Here is a 21,403-nt window from a genome sequence, read left to right as displayed (position 1 = left end):
TTTATATGCTCACATGTTAGAGATAAAAGTAGAGTTATTTACTGTGACTTTATACATGAATGTCATATAACAGTTGTATATTGTGTTCACAGAAGCAAACGGGAAACGTATGCCTTTTTAAGATTCATTATATGACAGTAAAAGTTAAGTTCAAAGACACAGCAGAATTGAAACCAGAAAACATAGAGTTAAACCTTTGTGACTCTCAGGAGTTTTGGCCAATCACAGCCAATCTCCCACTGATCAAGAGTCTTGGCCAATCACAGCCAGCCTTGCACCTATTTTTCTCTGGAAATTACCCAGCACATTGCTAGAACTCATTACATCAGAGAGAGAGGATCTGAACAGTTTACAGATCCAGCCAGAGTTCAGTTTTATGGAAGCAAGTGGCCAAAATAGGTATTTAATACAGTTATATATGTTACTATTGTTAAATAATGTGATTTAGAACTGTATACTAAACTAGAAAAGCTACAATTTCTGGGGAAATTGTGTAAAGTGTTCTTGCCCCCACCTACTGGAGGGGGCAGAGTAACTGGGTGGAGTGGCTTGAGTAACTGTTGTGTGTTTGGAGTAACTGTGAAAAGGTGTTTAACCACTTAAGGACCGCCGCATGTAAATCTACGTCGGCACAATGGCACCGACAGGCATAAGCACGTACCGGTACGTGCTTGCCTTGCAGCGGGTGGGGGTCCGATCGGACCCCCTCCCGCTGGCTGTGGCAGTCCGTTTCGCTTCAGGAGCGATCCGGGATGAGGGGATGGCCGCTGGTTTCTGGCCACCCCCTCTCGATCGCTCCTGGCGAATGAGAAGCTTCCCCTGCCTGTCTAGTGTAAACACAGGCAGGGAGGAAGTGATGTCACTCTCCTTGGGGCGGTCTTTTTGACCGGACTGCGAGGAGAGGACATAGTAAGTGCAGCAATCACTACACTGACACGTAGGTACACATAGGCACACAAATCCCCCCCCCCCGTCAGTGTCACTGATTGCAGTGATCATTTATTTACTGATCACCGCATTTAGTGTCAGTTGTGACAGTAAAAACTGTCAGGGCAGTTAGTGTTAGGTCCAGGGTAGCCCCCTACCCACCCCCCATAAAGGTTTAACCCTCTGATTGCCCCTAGTTAACTTTCACCCCCTTTTGCCAGTGTCACTAAGCGATCTTTTTTCTGATCGCTGCATTAGTGTCACTGGTGCTGCTAGGTAGCTAGTTATTTTTTTTTTTAGGTTCACCGCCAGGTTTTTTATAGCATTAGGTCCCCCCATATACTACCCAATAACTGTTTTAACCCCCTGATTGCCCCTAGAGTTAACCCTTTCACCAGCGATCACCGTAGAAGTGTCACTGGTGACGCTGGATAGCCAGTTAGTTATTTAGGTTCCCCGTCAGGTTTTTATATAGCGTCCGTGACCCCCCCCCATATACTACCTAATAAAGATTTTAACCCACTGATTGCCCCTAGTTAACCCTTTCACCAGTGATCACCGTATAAACCAATAAAGGTTTAACCCCCTGATCACCCGGCGGGTGATATCATTAGGTTTTAGGGTCAGGGTCTGCGTTGCCCCAGGCAGTGCTAGGTTAGTGCCAGTACCACTAACACCCACGCGCAAAGCATACACCTCCCGTAGTGGTATAGAATCTGAACCGATCAATATCTGATCTGATCAGATCTATACTAGCGTCCCCAGCAGTTTAGGGTTCCAAAAAACCACATTGTTAGCGGGATCAGCCCAGATACCTGCTGGCACCTGCGTTTTGACCCTCTGCCCAGCCCACCCAAGTGCAGTATCAATCGATCACTGTCACTTGCAAAACACTAAACACATAACTGCAGCGTTCGCAGAGTCGGGCCTGATCCCTGCGATCGCTAACAGTTTTTTTTTGTAGCGTTTTATACTTAAATCCTGAAGGCAGTGCTTGGTTTTCGGGGTCCCGTACAGGGCTAGGCTCCCAAAAAGTCCCCCACATGTGGTATCCCCGTACTCGGGAGAAGCAGCAGAATTTATTTTGGGGTGTAATTTGACTTATGTCCATAGCATGTGTGAGCAATATATCATTTTGTGACAACTTTGTAATGTAATTGTAATATTCCTGCAACTTGTGGCAAAATATAAAATTTCATGGACTCAACATGCCTCTCAGTAAATAGCTTGGGGTGTCTACTTTCCAAAATGGGGTCATTTGGGGGGAGTTTTGTGCTATTTTGGCATTTTATGGCCTTCGAAACTGATAGGTAGCGAGGAGTGAAATCAAAAATTTGCACCCTTAGAAATCCTGAAGGCAGTGATTGGTTTTCGGGGTGCCATGCGTGGCCAGGCCCCCCAAAAGTCCCACATATGTGGTATCCCCGTACTCGGGAGAAGCAGCAGAATATATTTTGGGGTGCAATTCCACATATAACTATGGCATGTGTGAGCAATATATCATTTAGTGACAACTTTTTGTAAACTTTTTTTTTTTTTTTTTTTTTTTTTTGTGTCATCATTCAATCGCTTGGGACAAAAAAAAATATTCAATGGGCTCCACATGCCCCTCAGCAATTTTCTTGTGGTGTCTACTTTCCAAAATGGGGTCATTTGGGGGGGGGGGGGGGGGGTTGTACTGCCCTGCCATTTTAGCACCTCAAGAAATGAGATGGGCAGTCGTAAATTAAAAGCCGTATAAATTCCAGAAAATGTACTCTAGTTGTAGACGCTATAACTTTTGCGCAAACCAATGAATATACGCTTATTGATTACCAGTTAAAGCAGTGCAGTGCGAAATTGTAAAAAAGACCTCTGGTCCTTAGGCTGACAATTGGTCCGGGGCTTAAGTGGTTAAAAAGCTTAATATTTAAAAAAAAGTATAAATGGCAGTAAAAAAAGTTGACGTCCCATTATTCGCTGAAAGAGCTGAAGTTTTTTTTTTCAAAAATGTTTTTTTTTTTTTTTTTTTTTTCATGGGGTGGTCATAATGTTTTGGCTGATCATGTTGTGGACATACTGTTTTGGCTGATCATGGGGTGGCCATACTGTTTTGGCTGATCATGGGGTGGCCATACTGTTTTGGCTGATCATGGGGTGGCCACCATAATGTTTTGGCTGATCATGGGGGGGGGGGGGTCATAATTTTACATGGTTAGTAAGGTTGAATAAAGACACCAGTCCATCCAGTTCAACCTGAGTGTCTACAATTGTCCCTATCCCTGTACATCACACACTCACATCAGTCCCTACCCTCAAGCAGCCCACAATCCAAGGTCCCCATTCTTATACTAGGGCCAATTTTGGATAGAAGCCAAGTAACCTACATGCATGTCTTTGGCATGTGGGAGGAAACAAGAGTACCCGGAGGAAACCCACGCAGGCACAGGGAGAACATGCAAACTCCAGGCAGGTAGTGTTGTGGTTAGGATCTGAACCAGCGACCCTTCTTACTGCTACCCACTGCTCCCACTCTAGTTTTGAACATTTTGCCATTCATTCCTATGGGACAAATTTCGCCGCAAAAATGACGGTATTTTGTGAACCATTTAGCGAAACGTTCCACAAAGTAATAGCACACCGATCGGGAACAATCCACACGCTTCAGTATATTACTGTCTATGTAGTGTAAAAGCTGTAGGAGGAGTTAGGGTGGTAAATTTGGCTATTAAATATATATGTGAGATAACAGAAAGTGGTCTTGCTCTGCAAGAACACTTAAAGCGGAGGTCCACCCTAAAGTGGACCTTCCGCTATTTGGAACCCTCCCCCCTCCGGCGCCACAATTGGCACCTTTCAGGGGGGTGCAGGTACCTGTACAGTACAGGTATCTGCACCCACTTCCGGCATAGCTATCTGCGGAAAGGGGCGTAGATTCTTCAGAATCTACGCCCCTTTCCGAAAGTCGCCTGCTGGGAAACGCACAGATCCCAGAGACAGCGGGGACCATCCTTATTGCGCCGCGCGACTCGCGCATTCGCAGTAGGGAACCGGGAAATGAAGCCAAAAGGCTCCACTTCCTGATTCCCATACCCAAGATGGCGGCAGCAGCACCCGAGAGACTATCGAGAGATCGGCTTCGGGTGCCGACATCGTGGGCGCGCTGTGGGCGGGTAAGTGTCCTTATCTTAAAAGTCAGCAGCTGCAGTATTTGTAGCTGCTGGCTTTTAAAAAAAACAAAAAAACGGCGGAACTCCCAGCGGACTCCTACTTTAACTAGTTATGTGTTCGCTTGTAGTTCCATCAAACAAACATCATAACAAGTGTTCAAACAAGAAAAACTATTTCTTAAGCCTCAGCTATACCTCTTAGAGAGATCATAAAGTGTCTAAAGTATTTAACCACTTGACTACAGGGCACTTTTAGCCCCTTCCTGCCCAGGACATTTTTCAGCTTTCAGCGCTGTCACACTCTGAACGACAATTGCGCGGTCATACAACACTATACCCTGCTGGTTTTATTTATATAAAAAAAAAAAAAAAAAACTTTTGAAAAGTGTGGTGTGTTTTTTTTTTTTTTTTTTAATTTATTTTTTCACTTTTTTTTCTGTCAGTAAATTTTGTAACCAAGTCATTTTTTGCCTTCACTGATGTGCGCTCATGAGGCAGCACTGATAGGCTGAACTGTGGGGATTGATGAGGTGGCACTTATGGGCACTGATGAGAAGGCACTAATATGCCGCACTTATGGGCACTGGCAGGTGGCACGGATGAGCACTGATAGGCGGCATGGATAGGTGGTACTGAAGGGCGACACTGATGGGCATTGACTGCATCGCAAATGAGCACTGATTGGTGGCACTGATGAGGCGGCACTTACTGGCACTGAGAAGGCACTAATATGCCACACTTATGGGCACTGACAGGTGGCACTGATAGGCGGCACTGGTGGGCACTAATAGGTGGTATTAGTGGGCACTTTTGGGCAGTGGTGGGCACTGATTGCTGCCACTGGTGGGCTCTGATCATTGGCATTGGTGGGCACTGTTTTTTTTACTATTGTAATCCGGGCGCTGATGATCAGTGCTCTGATTACATTCCTAAATGTTCCCCTGTGAGAAGATGCCGCTGATTGGCTCTCCTCACCACACACTCTGTCAGTGTGAGGCGAGGAGTGCCGATTACCGGCACTTCCTTGTTTACATGTCACTGGCTGTGATTGGACACAACCGATCACATGTTCAAAGAGCCGAGGACTTGGTTCTTTCCACAGATCGGGGTCGTGCCGTGTCCTAGCAACATGGCACAGCCACGATTGCGGGAGCAGACGTTCATATGATGGCGGCCCAGAACAAGAGCTGCACCGCTCTGCTATCATATGACGGTGGGCAGGCGGCAAGAAGTTAAAATATATCTACCATTTTTATGTAGCATGAACAGTTGAACCGCCATTTGTTATACTTTATTCAACATGTTTGTACGTGCGCTGTAAAATAGCTACTCCTGCGCTAAAAGGAATCTATCGATATATTGAAAAGATAGGTGCTGCAAACACCATAAGGACCAAACTCGTGTCCAAGTATTTGGGTAATCAAAGAAAAAAAGGTGGTGTTGCGCTCCTTATAGAGGATTATGTAATCTCTCTTCTATATATGATAAATTATTAGAAGTATCAGGTTGTGATTATAGCTAGCAGACATTCATCAGTATCACTAACCAGATAAAGTGCAAATGTGCAGATAAAGTATAAAAATAATACCATAAATTCATTAAAATATCCGTTAAAAAGGGACATGGGTGTTGATCATAGAAAAATTACTATTGTGCAATAAACAAAATTTAAAAAATAAATATAAAACGTATATCCAGCAAGTGCAATATTGCATAAAGAGGTAGATAGTGTAGCTATATGTGATTTCAAAATTGTGCAACAAACGCAAAGAGTGAATAATTCATAAAGTGACTTATTTCATCAAGGAGAAACACAAAATATGTATATACAAAACAAATTAAAAATATATATGAATAAATGGATAAAAATTCTTATTAACACACTGAGTGTATCAAGTCTTTAGTGCAATATTGGACGTTTGTTTCTTGGTCCAGTGTGCAACAGTAGTGCAGATGTGCAAGTGTTTCGCAGGAACACTGTGTGCTGCTATACTGACATTCAGTGGTACTGTGCCTTTAAGTGCTAAGAAATTAATCTTCAGTGTCGCTGACACCCGTGGTTTAAAATGATTACCTTACTGCTGTAAGGTAAACGGCATGTAGCAAGGTTTTAAGGGGAAGGATCCCTTCGGATCGGTCTTTTCCTAGGCGTTCATACTGTGTATGGGATAAAGCTGGGGGGGATCCTTTCCTTGTCTTTCCGCTGGGCATTAATTACTTGGATCGCTTAAATCATTTTAGATGCTCAATGTATCAGAGAAAAAAAGATAAAGAGAGGCCTACCATGGTGCAGTATGTTTGAAAAAGTTTCAAAGTTTATTTTAAGTAGAACCATAAAAACTCACATTTTCCTTATGCAAGCTGAGTATTGTAAAAACGAGCGCCAAGCTCGTACCTGGGCATCTGTTCCAGTGTCTAGTTTGCCTCTCGTATCCTACGCGTTACGTCACAACACACGTGACTCCGACTGGGATGAGGCTTATGGGCAATGGAGTGTATTTAAATAGGCTCAGGTAGTTTTGTTTATTTGGCGGCCATTTTCCTGTAGATCAGATGTAAACCAATGGGGCGGCCATTTTTTTGTAGCTTATATCATAGACTACGATCGCAGCCATTTTGTTGTGTATTTGACATTCGTGCAAGGTGTCTAATTATGTTGCCAGAAGAAACTTCCGGTTTGAATGTCTGTTAGTAATCTCAGTGTCAGCAAAGTATGTCTCGCTGTTAGTGGGAGACTGCAGCCGTGATAGTTTATGATGGATCGAGCAGTTTTTAATATATAATCAAATAATGTTCATTCTGAAAAAAGGGGGTTTCTATCGGTGGTCACAATAAATATATAGATTTCAAAGTATATTTATTATATGATTGTTGTTTTAGAGTAAATATCTCTCTATATCTATATCCATATACCTAGACTTAGAGGCTCGGGATATGTAAATATTATACGGAAAAAGCAATAAAAAATGTTAGAGATATTAAAAATAGAAATGGTAATTGTAGAGGTTTTTGAAAATTTGTTTTAAAATTATATAGACAGACTCCGGAAAAGATGTTCAGGTAAAGGAGGCATATACAATCAATATATCGATATAAAAGCAAGTAATATCAAATATTACTAAAGAAAACATTTTAGAGAGACTTAAAAATCATTAATAAAACAGTTGAGATCAAATTCTATATTTAACCCTCGAGAGGTAAGCGTATCAAGGGTAAAAATCCATTTTGATTCCATTTGGCTGAGGGTCCTAACCTTGTGTCCCCCTCGACAAAGTTTTTTGTACGGCTCAATGCCCCAGAATTTTAAATGTGTAGGGTCCTTTCTATGATGTTTAGAAACCCTGTGCTTGTCAATAATAATAATGTTTTGTATGTGTTCCTTAATCCTTATTCTCAAAGTTCTTTTTGTGTGTCCAATGTATTGTAGGCCGCAACTACATTCCAGTGCATAGACTGCACCTTCTGTGTTGCAGCAGACAAAATAACTAATCTCGTATGAATTTCCAGTGCTGGTTGATGTAAATTTAAAATTTTTTTTTGTGCTGGCTTCTTTGTTTTGCTTCAAGCAAAGCAACGTTTGCATGGGTAAAAACCCTTCCCTGTGAAGAAAGTAAAACCCTTAGTTGGAGGATCCGGTACGTTTTTCACTATTTTATCTCTTAACCACTTTCAGACCGGACCATTTTGCTGGTAAATGACCAGAGGTCTTTTTACACTTTGGCACTGCGCTGCTTTAACTGGTAATTGCGCGGTCATGCAATGTTGTACCCAAACAAAATTTGCGTCCTTTTCTTCCCACAAATAGAGCTTTCTTTTGATGGTATTTGATTGCCTCTGCGATTTTTATTTTTTGCGATATAAACGTAAAAAGACCGCAAATTTTGAAAAAAAATGATATTTTCTACTTTTTGTTATTAGAAAAATCCAATAAACTCAATTTTAGTCATACATTTAGGACAAAATGTATTCAGCCACATGTCTTTGGTAAAAAAAAAGTCAATAATTGTATATTTATTGGTTTGCGCAAAAGTTGTCACATCTACAAACTAAGGTACGTTTTCTGGAATTTACGCAGCTTTTAGTTTACGACTGCCTATCTCATTTCTTGAGGTGCTAAAATGACAGGGCAGTACAAAACCCCCCCAAATGACCCCATTTTGGAAAGTAGACCCCCTAAGGAAATTGATAAGAGGCATGTTGAGCCCATTGAATATTTTATTTTTTTGCCTCAAGCGATTGAATAATGACAAAAAAAAAATTTTTTTTTTTTTTTTACACAAAGTTGTCACTAAATGATATATTGCTCACACATGCTATGGGCGTATGTGAAATGACACCCCAAAATAAATTCTGCTGCTTCTCCTGAGTACGGGGATACCACATATGTGGGACTTTTTGGGAGCCTAGCCGCGTACAGGGCCCCGAAAACCAAGCACCGCCTTCAGGCTTTCTAAGGGCGTAAATTTTTGATTTCACGCCTCACTACCTATTACAGTTTTGAAGGCCATAAAATGCCAAGATGGCACAAAACCCCCACAAATGACCCCATTTTAGAAAGTAGACACCCCAAGCTATTTGCTGAGAGGCATGTTGAGTCCATGGAATATTTTATATTTTGCCACAAGTTGCGGGAAAATTACAAACTTTTTTTTTTTTTTTTTTTTTTTCACAAAGTTGTCACTAAATGATATATTGCTCATGCATGCCATGGGCATATGTGAAATGACACCCCAAAATAAATTCTGCTGCTTCTCCTGAGTACGGGGATACCACATATGTGGGACTTTTTGGGAGCCTAGCCGCGTACGGGGCCCCGAAAACCAAGCACCGCCTTCAGGCTTTCTAAGGGCGTAATTTTTTGAGTTCACTTCTCACTACCTATTACAGTTTTGAAGGCCATAAAATGCCAAGATGGCACAAAACCCCCACAAATGACCCCATTTTAGAAAGTAGACACCCCAAGCTATTTGCTGAGAGGCATGTTGAGTCCATGGAATATTTTATATTTTGCCACAAGTTGCGGGAAAATTACAAACTTTTTTTTTTTTTCACAAAGTTGTCACTAAATGATATATTGCTCACGCATGCCATGGGCATATGTGAAATGACACCCCAAAATAAATTCTGCTGCTTCTCCTGAGTACGGGGATACCACATATGTGGGACTTTTTGGGAGCCTAGCCGCGTACGGGGCCCCAAAAACCAAGCACCGCCTTCAGGCTTTCTAAGGGCGTTACAGTTTTGAAGGCCATAAAATGCCAAGATGGCACAAACCCCCCCCCCAAATGACCCCATTTTAGAAAGTAGACACCCCTAAATTTAGGGGTACACTAGTGAGACTAGGTAATAAATGGCGGGTGCCCTGAAACTATAAAAAAATAACTAACCAACCAGCGTCACCTGTAACAGTTATATGGTGATCACTGGTGAAAGGGTTAACTAGGGGGCAATCAGGGGGCTTTATGCGGTAGTATATGGGGGTCCCTGGCGCTATAAAAAGCTGCGGCGAACCTAAATACCTACCTGCCTAACTAGCGTCACCTGTGACACTAATACAGCGATCAGAAAAACGATCGCTTATTAGGCTGGGTTCACACTGGAGCGATGCGGGAACGCCACGAATGCGCGGCGGGTTCCCGCATCGCATGCCTCCCGGCGGCAGTTCACACTGCCCTATGCGAACTGCTGGGAGTGTCAGTGAAATGTTAATGACACCCCCAGATCAGTTCGCATATCGCAGTGCGATCTGCAAACTTGGATCGCATGGTGTGAACACCCATGCGATCCGATTCTGCTGCGGACCAAAAAAAGGGTCCCGTGCGAGTTTGCGGCGGGTGCGGCGGGTGCGACACGAATTCAGCCATACTATCTGTATAGCTGAACTCGAATCGCACAGAGATCGGATGTGATTTGCACTGCAGTGCGGTGCGAATCACATCCGTTCTCATAAACCGCTGCAATGTGAACCCAGCCTTAGTGACACTGGCGACGGGGGGTGATCACGGGGTTAAACCTTTATTGGGGGGGTTAGGGGGGTACCTTAGAACTAAAGGGGGCTAACCCTAACTGCCCTAACAGTTATTAGTCACAAATGACACCTGCCGGGTGATCAGGGGGTTAAACCTTTATTAGGTAATAAATGGCGGGTGCCCTGAAACTATAAAAAAATAACTAACCAACCAGCGTCACCTGTAACAGTTATATGGTGATCACTGGTGAAAGGGTTAACTAGGGGGCAATCAGGGGGCTTTATGCGGTAGTATATGGGGGTCCCTAGCGCTATAAAAAGCTGCGGCGAACCTAAATACCTACCTGCCTAACTAGCGTCACCTGTGACACTAATACGGCGATCAGAAAAATGATCGCTTATTAGGCTGGGTTCACACTGGAGCGATGCGGAAACGCCGCGAATCCGCGGCGGGTTCCCGCATCGCATGCCTCCCGGCGGCAGTTCACACTGCCCTATGCGAACTGCTGGGAGTGTCAGTGAAATGTTACTGACACCCCCAGATCAGTTCGCATATCGCAGTGCGATCTGCAAACTCGGATCGCATGGTGTGAACACCCATGCGATCCGATTCTGCTGCGGGCCAAAAAAAGGGTCCCGTGCGAATTTGCGGCGGGTGCGGCGGGTGTGGCGGGTGCGGCGGGTGCGGCGAATGGCTGAACTCGAATCGCACAGAGATCGGATGTGATTTGCACTGCAGTGCGGTGCGAATCACATTCGTTCTCATAAACCGCTGCAATGTGAACCCAGCCTTAGTGACACTGGCGACGGGGGGTGATCACGGGGTTAAACCTTTATTGGGGGGGTTAGGGGGGTACATTAGAACTAAAGGGGGCTAACCCTAACTGCCCTAACAGTTATTACAGTCACAAATGACACCAATGCAAAAAAAAAAAAAAAAAAAAAAAAAATGACATTGGTGTCACTGTGACTGGGGGGCAGGGGTAATTGGGGGGGTGATCGGGGGGTAAAGGGGGGGTGTGAGTGTGCCTGGCATGTTCTACTGTGTGTGGGATGTGTTGGTGCAACTCACTGATCCGCTCTCCTCCGTGTCGGAACGAAAAATACCGACACGGAGGAGAGAATACATCACTTCCTCTCCTGTGTTTACATTACAGGAGAGGAAGTGATGTCACCGGGGATTTCCATTCGTCGGGAGCGATCGCGAGGGGGTGGCCATGAATGAATGGCCGTCCCCTCGTCCGGGATCGCTCCCGAACGAAAACCGACCGCCGCAGGCACCGGGCGGGGGCCCGATCGGGCCCCCGACCCGCGGGAGGCAAATCACGTACATGTACGTGCTTATGCCTGCCCGTGCCATTCTGCCGACGTACATCGGCGTGAGGCGGTCGGCAAGTGGTTAATGTCGGGGCACGTTTATAGATAAATTTCGGTACTGGAGGGAGGATAGGTTTCAGATGTATATCGTTTAGCAGAATATGCCAGTGTTTCTTAAAGGGGTTGTAAAGGTTCGTTTTTTTATTTTCAAAATAGGTTCCTATAAGCTAGTGCATTGTTGGTTCACTTACCTTTTCCTTTGATTTCCCTTAGACCCCTTTCACACTGGGGCGTTTTTTAGGCGCTTTAGCGTTAAAAAAAGCGCCTGAAAGAAGCTGCAACTGCAATCCCAATGTAAAAGCCCGAGTGCTTTCACACCAAGGCGCTGCGCTGGCAGAGCGTCAAAAAAAGTCCTGCAAGCAGCTTCTTTGCAGCGCTTTTGGAGCGGTGAATACAACGCTCCTAAAATGCCCCTTCCCATTGAAATCAATGGGAAGCGCTTGTAAAACGCCTGAAAAACGCTATTGGCAGCAGCGTTTTGTGGGCGCTTTTAACCCTTTATTTGGCCACTAGCAGGGGTTAAAAGCGCCCCATTAACGCTCAAAAAACGCTGGTAAAGCACTGCTAGTTTAAGCTGCGCTTTACGAGCGTTTTTCGGGCGCTGACATTTCACATTGGGACTGCAGATGAGGCTTATTTCAAGCGCTTTACAGGCGCTTTTTTTAACGCTAAAGCTCGTGAAAGGGGTCTTATAAATGTTTTTTTTTCTTTGTTTTCTTTGAATTTCTCACTTCCTGTTCCTCCTCAGTAAGCTGTTCAGTAAGCTGTTCTGGCTGACTAACCACCAGCTCGAATGATGGTGAGAAGTTTACTGAGAAGAAACAGGAAGTGAGATATTCAGACAAAGAAAAAAAAAAACATTTAGAAGGGAAATCAAAGGAAAAGGTAAGTGAACCAACAATGCACTAGCTTAGAGGAACCTATGTAGAAAATAAAAAAACAAACCTTTACAACCCCTTTTAATAATACTCTCTACTTTTTTATATTGGGTATCGTAGTCCAATATAATGGCTGCATTATTGGGCTTCAGGTCTATTTTTTATTTTTGTCCTTAATTAACTCTTTTCGGTCCATTTCGCTCACTTCGCGGATTCCGTCTTCAATATGGTTGGTCTTGTAGCCTTTTTCTACGAATCTTTTGCCTATTCTCTTGGCTTGGTCCAGAAAAAAACCTTTTTTGCTACAATTTCTTCGTAGTCGCATAAGTTGCCCTTTTGGTATATTCCATAGCCAGTTGAGGTGGTGGCAACTTGTCATGGGTAGATAGCTGTTTCTATCAACCTTTTTAAAGTGCGTTTTTGTGCTCAAGATATTTCCATCTTGTATGATATCTAAGTCCAGGAAAGTCACTTGTTTTTGGCTTATATCCCATGTTAGGGTAATATTGCGGTCATTTACGTTTAGTTTTTCCAAAAAATTAACTAGGCCATCGTCTTCTCCTTTCCATATGATAAAGATATCATCAATATATCTTTTGAACACTACTAGCTCAGTAGGTGTATTTGTAAAGACTGATTCTTCTTCCCATTTTGCCATAAATAGGCCAGCTACACTGGGCGCAAATTTTGCTACGCCTGTTTTTTGATGATAATAGTTCCAGCTATACCAAAAATAACTGTTCTTAAGACAGAAATCCAGACATTTAATTATTTTCTCTGAGCATGGTAGTTCTGAGTGTTTCCTTAGGCCCCATTTGGTGGCTTCACATGCTTGATAGTGAAGGATGATCGTATACAATGAGGACACATCTGCCGTTGCTAAAGTCCACGGTCCTTCATGGTGGGGTAGTTCCTCTAGAATTTGTAGTATCTGTTTAGTGTCCCGTAGATATGCCTTTGTATTTTTCACTGTGGGTTGCAAAAATGTATCTATATATGCACCCATTCTTGCAGTGAGAGAGTCTATTTGGTTAACAATAGGTCTTTGTGGGGGATTCTCTTTTGTTTTTGTGGATTTTTGGAAGGGAATAGATCACAGGGGTACGACATGACTCTGGGATAAGATATTGGGCTTCTTTTTTGTTTAGAATTATTTTTCTTCAAGCCGAGATGTACAACTAGTTCAAGTTTTTTTTCTACACTTAAAAACAGGATTGCTTAAAAGTTTAAGATAAGTATCTGTGTCGTTAAGTAGACTTTCCATCCCGTCGTTGTATTGTTTTTTAGATAAGATAACGATCCCTCCTCCCTTACAGCGGGACGGATTACAATATCCTTTCTTTTTGCTTATTTTCTTGATGCCGCATCTCATGAATTTGGGTTCTTCTTGCTTCTTTATTTATTTTTAATGATTTTAGATCTTCAACTACAGTTTTTTCTTAAAAACATCTATGTACTTATTGTTACTTATCTGGGGATTGAAAACAGATTTATTCCTCAATGTGCTATGTATTACCCCTTGTTCGGGTCTTGATTGGGTCACTTGCAATATATTTTTTAATGTTAAGGTTTCTGACGTATTTCTGGATACCTATGTAGGCCTAGAATTTATCCAGATTCCTAACAGGAGCATATTTCAGGCCTTTGTCAAGTACCCCAATCTCTTCTGCTGTTAGTGGTATCTCGCTAAGGTTAAAGATACCTTCTCCTTTCATTCTCTTTCTCTTGTTCTCTTTCCTGCTCTTCTGCCTCTTTTTTCTTCCTGGACTTCTCATTTCTCTCGGTTCTTCCGTCTGTCTTGGACTCCTTATTTCTTTTGTATCTTCCATCCGTCTCGGTGGATAATGTTCTGCTCCTCTCCCCAAAAAAGCCCTATTATCTTGGGGTTCTGGATAGTATGTCTGGTGGTATCTATCGTCTCTCTCCTCTCCTGGATAATCTTGTAATGGGGCATAGTAATTGTAAGTAGGTATATGGTATTGTTTGTATGGACGGTTGTAGGTCTGAGGTGGACCTTGTTCATATGGGCGGTTGTAAGTCTGTGGTGGGCCCCAGTGGTCGTTAACGGAATAGACTCTCTCACTGCAAGAATGGGTGCATATATAGATAACTTTTTGCAACCCACAGTGAAAAATACAAAGGCATATCTACGGGACACTAAACAGGTACTACAAATTCTAGAGGAACTACCCCACCATGAAGGACCGTGGACTTTAGCAACGGCAGATGTTTCCTCATTGTATACGATCATCCTTCACTATCAAGCATGTGAAGCCACCAAATGGGGCCTAAGGAAACACTCTACCATGCTCACAGAGAAAATACTTAATTAAATGTCTGGATTTCTGTCTTAAGAACAGTTATTTTTGGTATAGCTGGAACTATTATCATCAAAAAACAGGCATAGCAAAATTTGCGCCTAGTGTAGCTGGCCTATTTATGGCAAAATGGGAAGAACAATCCGTCTTTACAAATACACCTACTGAGCTAGTAGTGTTCAAAAGATATATTGATGATATCTTTATCATATGGAAAGGAGAAGAAGACGGCCTAGTTAATTTTTTGGAAAAACTAAACGTAAATGACCGCAATATTACCCCAACATGGGATACAAGTCAAAAACAAGTGACTTTCCTGGACTTAGATATCATACAAGATGGAAATATCTTGAGCACAAAAACGCACTTTAACCACCTTCAGACCGGACCATTTTGCTGGTAAATGACCAGAGGTCTTTTTACAATTTGGCACTGCGCTGCTTTAACTGGTAATTGCGCGGTCATGCAATGTTGTACCCAAACAAAATTTGCGTCCTTTTCTTCCCACAAATAGAGCTTTCTTTTGATGGTATTTGATTGCCTCTGCGATTTCTATTTTTTGCGATATAAACGTAAAAAGACCGCAAATTTTGAAAAAAAATGATATTTTCTACTTTTTGTTATTAGAAAAATCCAATAAACTCAATTTTAGTCATACATTTAGGCCAAAATGTATTCAGCCACATGTCTTTGGTAAAAAAAAAGTCAATAATTGTATATTTATTGGTTTGCGCAAAAGTTGTCACATCTACAAACTAAGGTACGTTTTCTGGAATTTACGCAGCTTTTAGTTTACGACTGCCTATCTCATTTCTTGAGGTGCTAAAATGGCAGGGCAGCACAAAACCCCCCCAAATGACCCCATTTTGGAAAGTAGACACCCTAAGGAAATTGATAAGAGGCATGTTGAGCCCATTGAATATTTTATTTTTTTGCCTCAAGCGATTGAATAATGACAAAAAATAATTTTTTTTTTTTTTTTTTTTTTTTTTTACACAAAGTTGTCACTAAATGATATATTGCTCGTACATGCTATGGGCATATGTGAAATGACACCCCAAAATAAATTCTGCTGCTTCTCCTGAGTACGGGGATACCACATATGTGGGACTTTTTGGGAGCCTAGCCGCGTACGGGGCCCCGAAAACCAAGCACCGCCTTCAGGCTTTCTAAGGGCGTTACAGTTTTGAAGGCCATAAAATGCCAAGATGGCACAAACCCCCCCCCAAATGACCCCATTTTGGAAAGTAGACACCCCTAAATTTAGGGGTACACTAGTGAGACTAGGTAATAAATGGCGGGTGCCCTGAAACTATAAAAAAAATAACTAACCAACCAGCGTCACCTGTAACAGTTATATGGTGATCACTGGTGAAAGGGTTAACTAGGGGGCAATCAGGGGGCTTTATGCGGTAGTATATGGGGGTCCCTGGCGCTATAAAAAGCTGCGGCGAACCTAAATACCTACCTGCCTAACTAGCGTCACCTGTGACACTAATACAGTGATCAGAATAACGATCGCTTATTAGGCTGGGTTCACACTGGAGCGATGTGGGAACGCCACGAATGCGCGGCGGGTTCCCGCATCACATGCCTCCCGGCGGCAGTTCACACTGCCCTATGCGAACTGCTGGGAGTGTCAGTGAAATGTTAATGACACCCCCAGATCAGTTCGCATATCGCAGTGCGATCTGCAAACTCGGATCGCATGGTGTGAACACCCATGCGATCCGATTCTGCTGCGGACCAAAAAAGGGTCCCGTGCGAGTTTGCGGTGGGTGCGGCGGGTGCGACACGAATTCAGCCATACTATCTGTATGGCTGAACTCGAATCGCACAGAGATCGGATGTGATTTGCACTGCTGTGCGGTGCGAATCACATCCGTTCTCATAAACCGCTGCAATGTGAACCCAGCCTTAGTGACACTGGCGACGGGGGGTGATCACGGGGTTAAACCTTTATTGGGGGGGTTAGGGGGGTACCTTAGAACTAAAGGGGGCTAACCCTAACTGCCCTAACAGTTATTACAGTCACAAATGACACCCGCCGGGTGATCAGGGGGTTAAACCTTTATTAGGTAATAAATGGCGGGTGCCCTGAAACTATAAAAAAATAACTAACCAACCAGCGTCACCTGTAACAGTTATATGGTGATCACTGGTGAAAGGGTTAACTAGGGGGAAATCAGGGGGCTGCCCTAACAGTTATTACAGTCACAAATGACACCAATGCAAAAAAATAAAAAAAAATAAAAGCAATTGGTGTCACTGTGACTGGGGGGGCAGGGGTAATTGAGGGGTGATCGGGGGGTAAAGGGGGGGTGTGAGTGTGCCTGGCATGTTCTACTGTATGTGTGGTGTGTTGGTGCAACTCACCGAACCTCTCTCCTCGGTGCCGGAACGAAAAATACCGACACGGAGGAGAGAATACATCACTTCCTCTCCTGTGTTTACATTACAGGAGAGGAAGTGATGTCACGGGACATTTTCATTCGTCGGGAGCAATCGCGAGGGGGTGGCCATGAATGAATGGCCGTCCCCTCGTCCGGGATCGCTCCCGAACGAATACCGACCGCCGCAGGCACCGGGTGGGGGCCCGATCGGGCCCCCGACCGGCGGGCAGGCAAGGACGTACATGTAAGCCCTTATGCCTGCCCGTGCCATTCTGTCGACGTACATCGTCGTGCGGCGGTCGGCAAGTGGTTAAAAACATTGATAGAAACAGCTATCTACCCATGACAAGTTGCCACCACCTCAACTGGCTACGGAATATACCAAAAGGGCAACTTATGTGACTATGAAGAAATTGTAGCAAAAAATTGTTTTTTTCTAGACCAAGCCAAGAGAATCGGCAAAAGATTCGTAGAAAAAGGCTACAAGACTAACAATATTGAAGACGGAATCCGCGAAATGGACCGAAAAGAGTTAATTAAGGATAAAAATAAAATAGACCTGAAGCCCAATAATGCAGCCATTATATTGGACTACAATACCCAATATAAAAAAGAGTATTATTAACCACTTGCTTACTGGGCACTTAAACCCCCCTCAGTCCCAGACCAATTTTCAGCTTTCAGCGCTGATGCACTTTGAATGACAATTGCGCGGTCATACAACACTGTACCCAAATGAAATTTTTATCATTTTTTTCCCACAAATAGAGCTTTCTTTTGGTGGTATTTAGTTACAGCTCGGAGTTTTATTTTTTGCTAAACAAACAAAAAAAGATGCAAAAAAAAAAAAAAAAAAATCATGTTTTAATAGTTTGTTATAAAATTTTGCAAACGGGTCATTTTTCTCCTTCATTGAAGTGCGCTGATAAGGCGGCACTGATAGGCTGCATTGGTGGGCACTGATAGGCTGCACTGGTCGGCACTAATAGGCACAGATAAGGCGGCACCGATGGGCACAGATAAGGCGGCACTGATGGGCAAAGATGGGCACAGATAAGATGGCACGGATGGGTGGCACGGATGGGTGGCACGGATGGGCACTGATAGGTACCACAGATAGATGGGACTGATGGGCACTGATAGGTGGCACTGATAGGTGGCTCTGATAGGTGGCACTGCTGGGCACTGATGGGCGGCACTGCTGGGCACTGATGGGCGGCACTGGGGTGCAGCACCTTTGAGGCAGATTGGGTGGCACTGTGGGTGGCACTGTGGGTGGCACTGTGGGCACTATGGGCACAGACGGGGGGCACTTTTACTTTATTTATACTTCAGGATGGCACTGCGGGAGGCAGGTGGGCACTGGCAGGTGGCATGTGGTGCCTTGCATTGCTGGCCGTGATCGGGACCGGTGATCGGCTTTTTTTTTTTCTCCTCGCGCTGTCAGCGCGAGGAGGAATAATAGTCGATTACCGGCTCCGTTCTATCACATGATCAGCTGTCATTGGCTGACAGCTGATCACGTGATAAGGGGTCGGGATCGACCCCTTGCACGGATCGGTGATCAGGCGAGTCTCATAGACTCGCCGATCACAGAGCGCGCCGCGCGCGCCCCTCGGGGGGCGCGCAGGCCGCTCGTAACCGGGACGACGTCAATAGACGTAGTCCTGGAAATCTAGGTCCGCGCTAATGCCGTCATTCGGCAATAGCGCGGTACCCAAGTGGTTAAGAAACACTGGCATATTCTGCTAAACGATATACATCTGAAACCTATCCTCCCTCCAGTACCGAAATTTATTGGTGTTTTATTCTGCAGTTTGAGTGTAACACTCAGTTTTTTTTCATTTATTACTTTTAAATAAATGGCATATTGCTTTTTTTTTTATTTATTTTTTTTAATATGATTTTATCCAATTAATCAAAAAAATAATCAGCCGATTAATCCATTATGAAAATAATCATTAATTGCAGTCGTACAAAAAGGGTTCAAAGGGGTTGTAAAGGTTTGTTTTTTATTTTCTACATAGGTTCCTCTAAGCTAGTGCATTGTTGGTTCACTTACCTTTTCCTTCGATTTCCCTTCTAAATGTTTTTTTTCTTTGTCTGAATATCTCACTTCCTGTTTCTCCTCAGTAAACTTCTCACCATCATCTGAGCTGGTGGTTAGTCAGCCAGAACAGCTTACTGATGAGGAACAGGAAGTGAGAAATTCAGACAAAGAAAATAAAAAAAACATTTAGAAGGGAAATTGAAGGAAAAGGTAAGTGAACCAACAATGCACTAGCTTATAGGAACCCATTTAGAAAATAAAAAATGAACCTTTACAACCCATTTTAAGGATCGAAACTCTAAGAAGAATGTCATGTCCCCAATGAGATCTCCAAAAACTTTTTATCTCCTCTCATTGTATTTTGATGTAATAAATTCCAGTTTTTAAAATATTTCCTTATTAAACATGTTCTATCTTTCTTCAGCATTTCCTCAAATCATCCTTCCATATCAAAATGTGGAGGTTAGAGCCGGCTACAAAATGTGAATGGGGATTCACACCGGATGCATCTGACAGTTACAGGACTATCTTACCTCAAGCTGCATCCTGGGATGACCTAAGAGTGCACCTAAACCCCCCTCCATACTACACAAGAGGACTGCGACGAGATCCATGTCATTGTGGATGGTGCACGAAGCGGGCCGACTCAAAAAATCAGTGTTCACGTGACAGTGTTAGATCCGGTAGGTCCGTTGGTTATTTATATTGTTATCTTCTATAGTCCAGGGGCTATATATAGCAAGGGGTGGGTCACTTAAATTAGGAGGTGAACAAGTTTAGTCAGGCCTGGGGCAGCACAAAACCTAAATGCGCTACTGGGTTACCTGCCCATAATGCCAGCTATCGTCTGAAAACTAGAAGTTTGATCTGCTGCTTCTCTGTACATTTGTATGACCTCTCTTTTCATGTGTTTTTATGTAGATTCTCCACTCATGACCACTGGCAGCAAATTCAGCGCAAGGCGTCAGGCCATGGTTCATGGTCCTGTGTAGGGGGGACAGGCGAGGAGGAAGAACATCCAGCGCTTGTGGACAAAGGATTGACTAATGGCAAGAACCAGTAACCAAGGCGCAAGGCAAGGCACAAGGTTCGCCATCCAGTCAATGAAGTCAATGCATGGTTTAAGGACATGATAACAAGATAACATGCAGATGCATTCAAAAAATTCCCCTGAAAGCGGCTTTTACTTTCATGTGCGAAAAAAAGACCCAGAGAGCAATAAAAATCTGAGTAAGATGGTGATCCTCCCACACTGAATGCACACCTAAGCCCTTGTACACGCAGTCGGACATTCCGAAAACAAAATCCGTCAGCTTTTGTCCGAAACTGGTGTTGCATACACACGGTCGGACAAAGTTGTCGGAAAATCCGATTGTTCGTAACGTGATGACGTTATTTCGTTAGAACTGGACTACGTTCAGGCTAGTAGCCAATAGCTTTGGTCTAGGAATTTGACCTGAGCATGCGTGGCACTTTGTCCGATCGGAATTCTCTACAAATTATCGGACAAAGTCCGCTCGGATCATGTTGTCCGAAAATTTTATAGCCCAGCTCTAAAACTTTGTCAGTCGGACATTCCGACGAAAACAGTCCGATGTAGCCCACACATGGTCGGATTATCCGACAACACGGTCCAATCGAACATTTTCCGTCGGAATGTCAGACCATGTGTACAAGGGCTAAGAAAGAGAGAAAAAGTTTGCTTTGCTGCTTCTCTGTACATTTGTATGACCTCTCTTTTCACTTGTTTTCATGCAGATTCTCCACCCAGCAAATTCAGTCAAATGGCAATTGTGGCACCGCTTCTGCAATGACGTTTTTCATCCTTGGAAGAAAATTTCGCAAACAGTATGTTGATTGATCATGGTGCAAGGATATGATTCGCCTTATAAAGGAAGCACCAATAGACAAAAAGTGAAGACGGACTGGCAAAGGACACAACTCTGGAAAGAAATCTAAAACGATGCGTAAGGCATGGCACGGCACAAGCCCAGGGCTCACAAACCAAAAGAAGATTATTAAACCCAGGATGAGGAAAAGGCACCATCAAAGAAGAGTGATGCAATGACAGTGTGTGTATATAGAGAGATATGGATGGCTAGATATAGATAGATATAGATAGATATGCCTTTTATGTGTGTGTGTGTGTGTGTGTATGTGTGTATGTATATATATATATATATATATATATACCTTTAATATTACACAGGAATGTGGTATTGATGTATGTCTTTTACAAGCATTACTGAATAAACTAGGACTAATCATGTTCAACTGTCTGCTGTGAGACTGTTTTACTCAACCCATTGAGCGCTGGTCCATTTGTTTTGTTGTACACGGTTT

The 21,403-nt window shown here is 43.4% G+C and overlaps 1 long non-coding RNA gene across 1 annotated transcript; it reads left to right on the top strand.

Annotated features, from left to right (window-relative positions):
• The first annotated feature begins 277 nt into the window (after positions 1–277).
• Positions 278–21,183, top strand: LOC143926593 (uncharacterized). The gene is made up of 4 exons (XR_013262101.1): positions 278–399; positions 19,485–19,743; positions 19,982–20,147; positions 20,819–21,183. It is a non-coding gene; the product is annotated as an uncharacterized LOC143926593 (long non-coding RNA).
• The last annotated feature ends 220 nt before the right edge of the window (positions 21,184–21,403 follow it).

Source organism: Lithobates pipiens, unplaced genomic scaffold (assembly GCF_037356315.1).
Source record: "Lithobates pipiens isolate NorthernLeopardFrog02 unplaced genomic scaffold, aLitPip1_a1.2 Scaffold_23, whole genome shotgun sequence".
NCBI classification, from domain to species: domain Eukaryota; kingdom Metazoa; phylum Chordata; class Amphibia; order Anura; family Ranidae; genus Lithobates; species Lithobates pipiens.
This window is presented reverse-complemented; position numbering and strand designations above follow the sequence as displayed.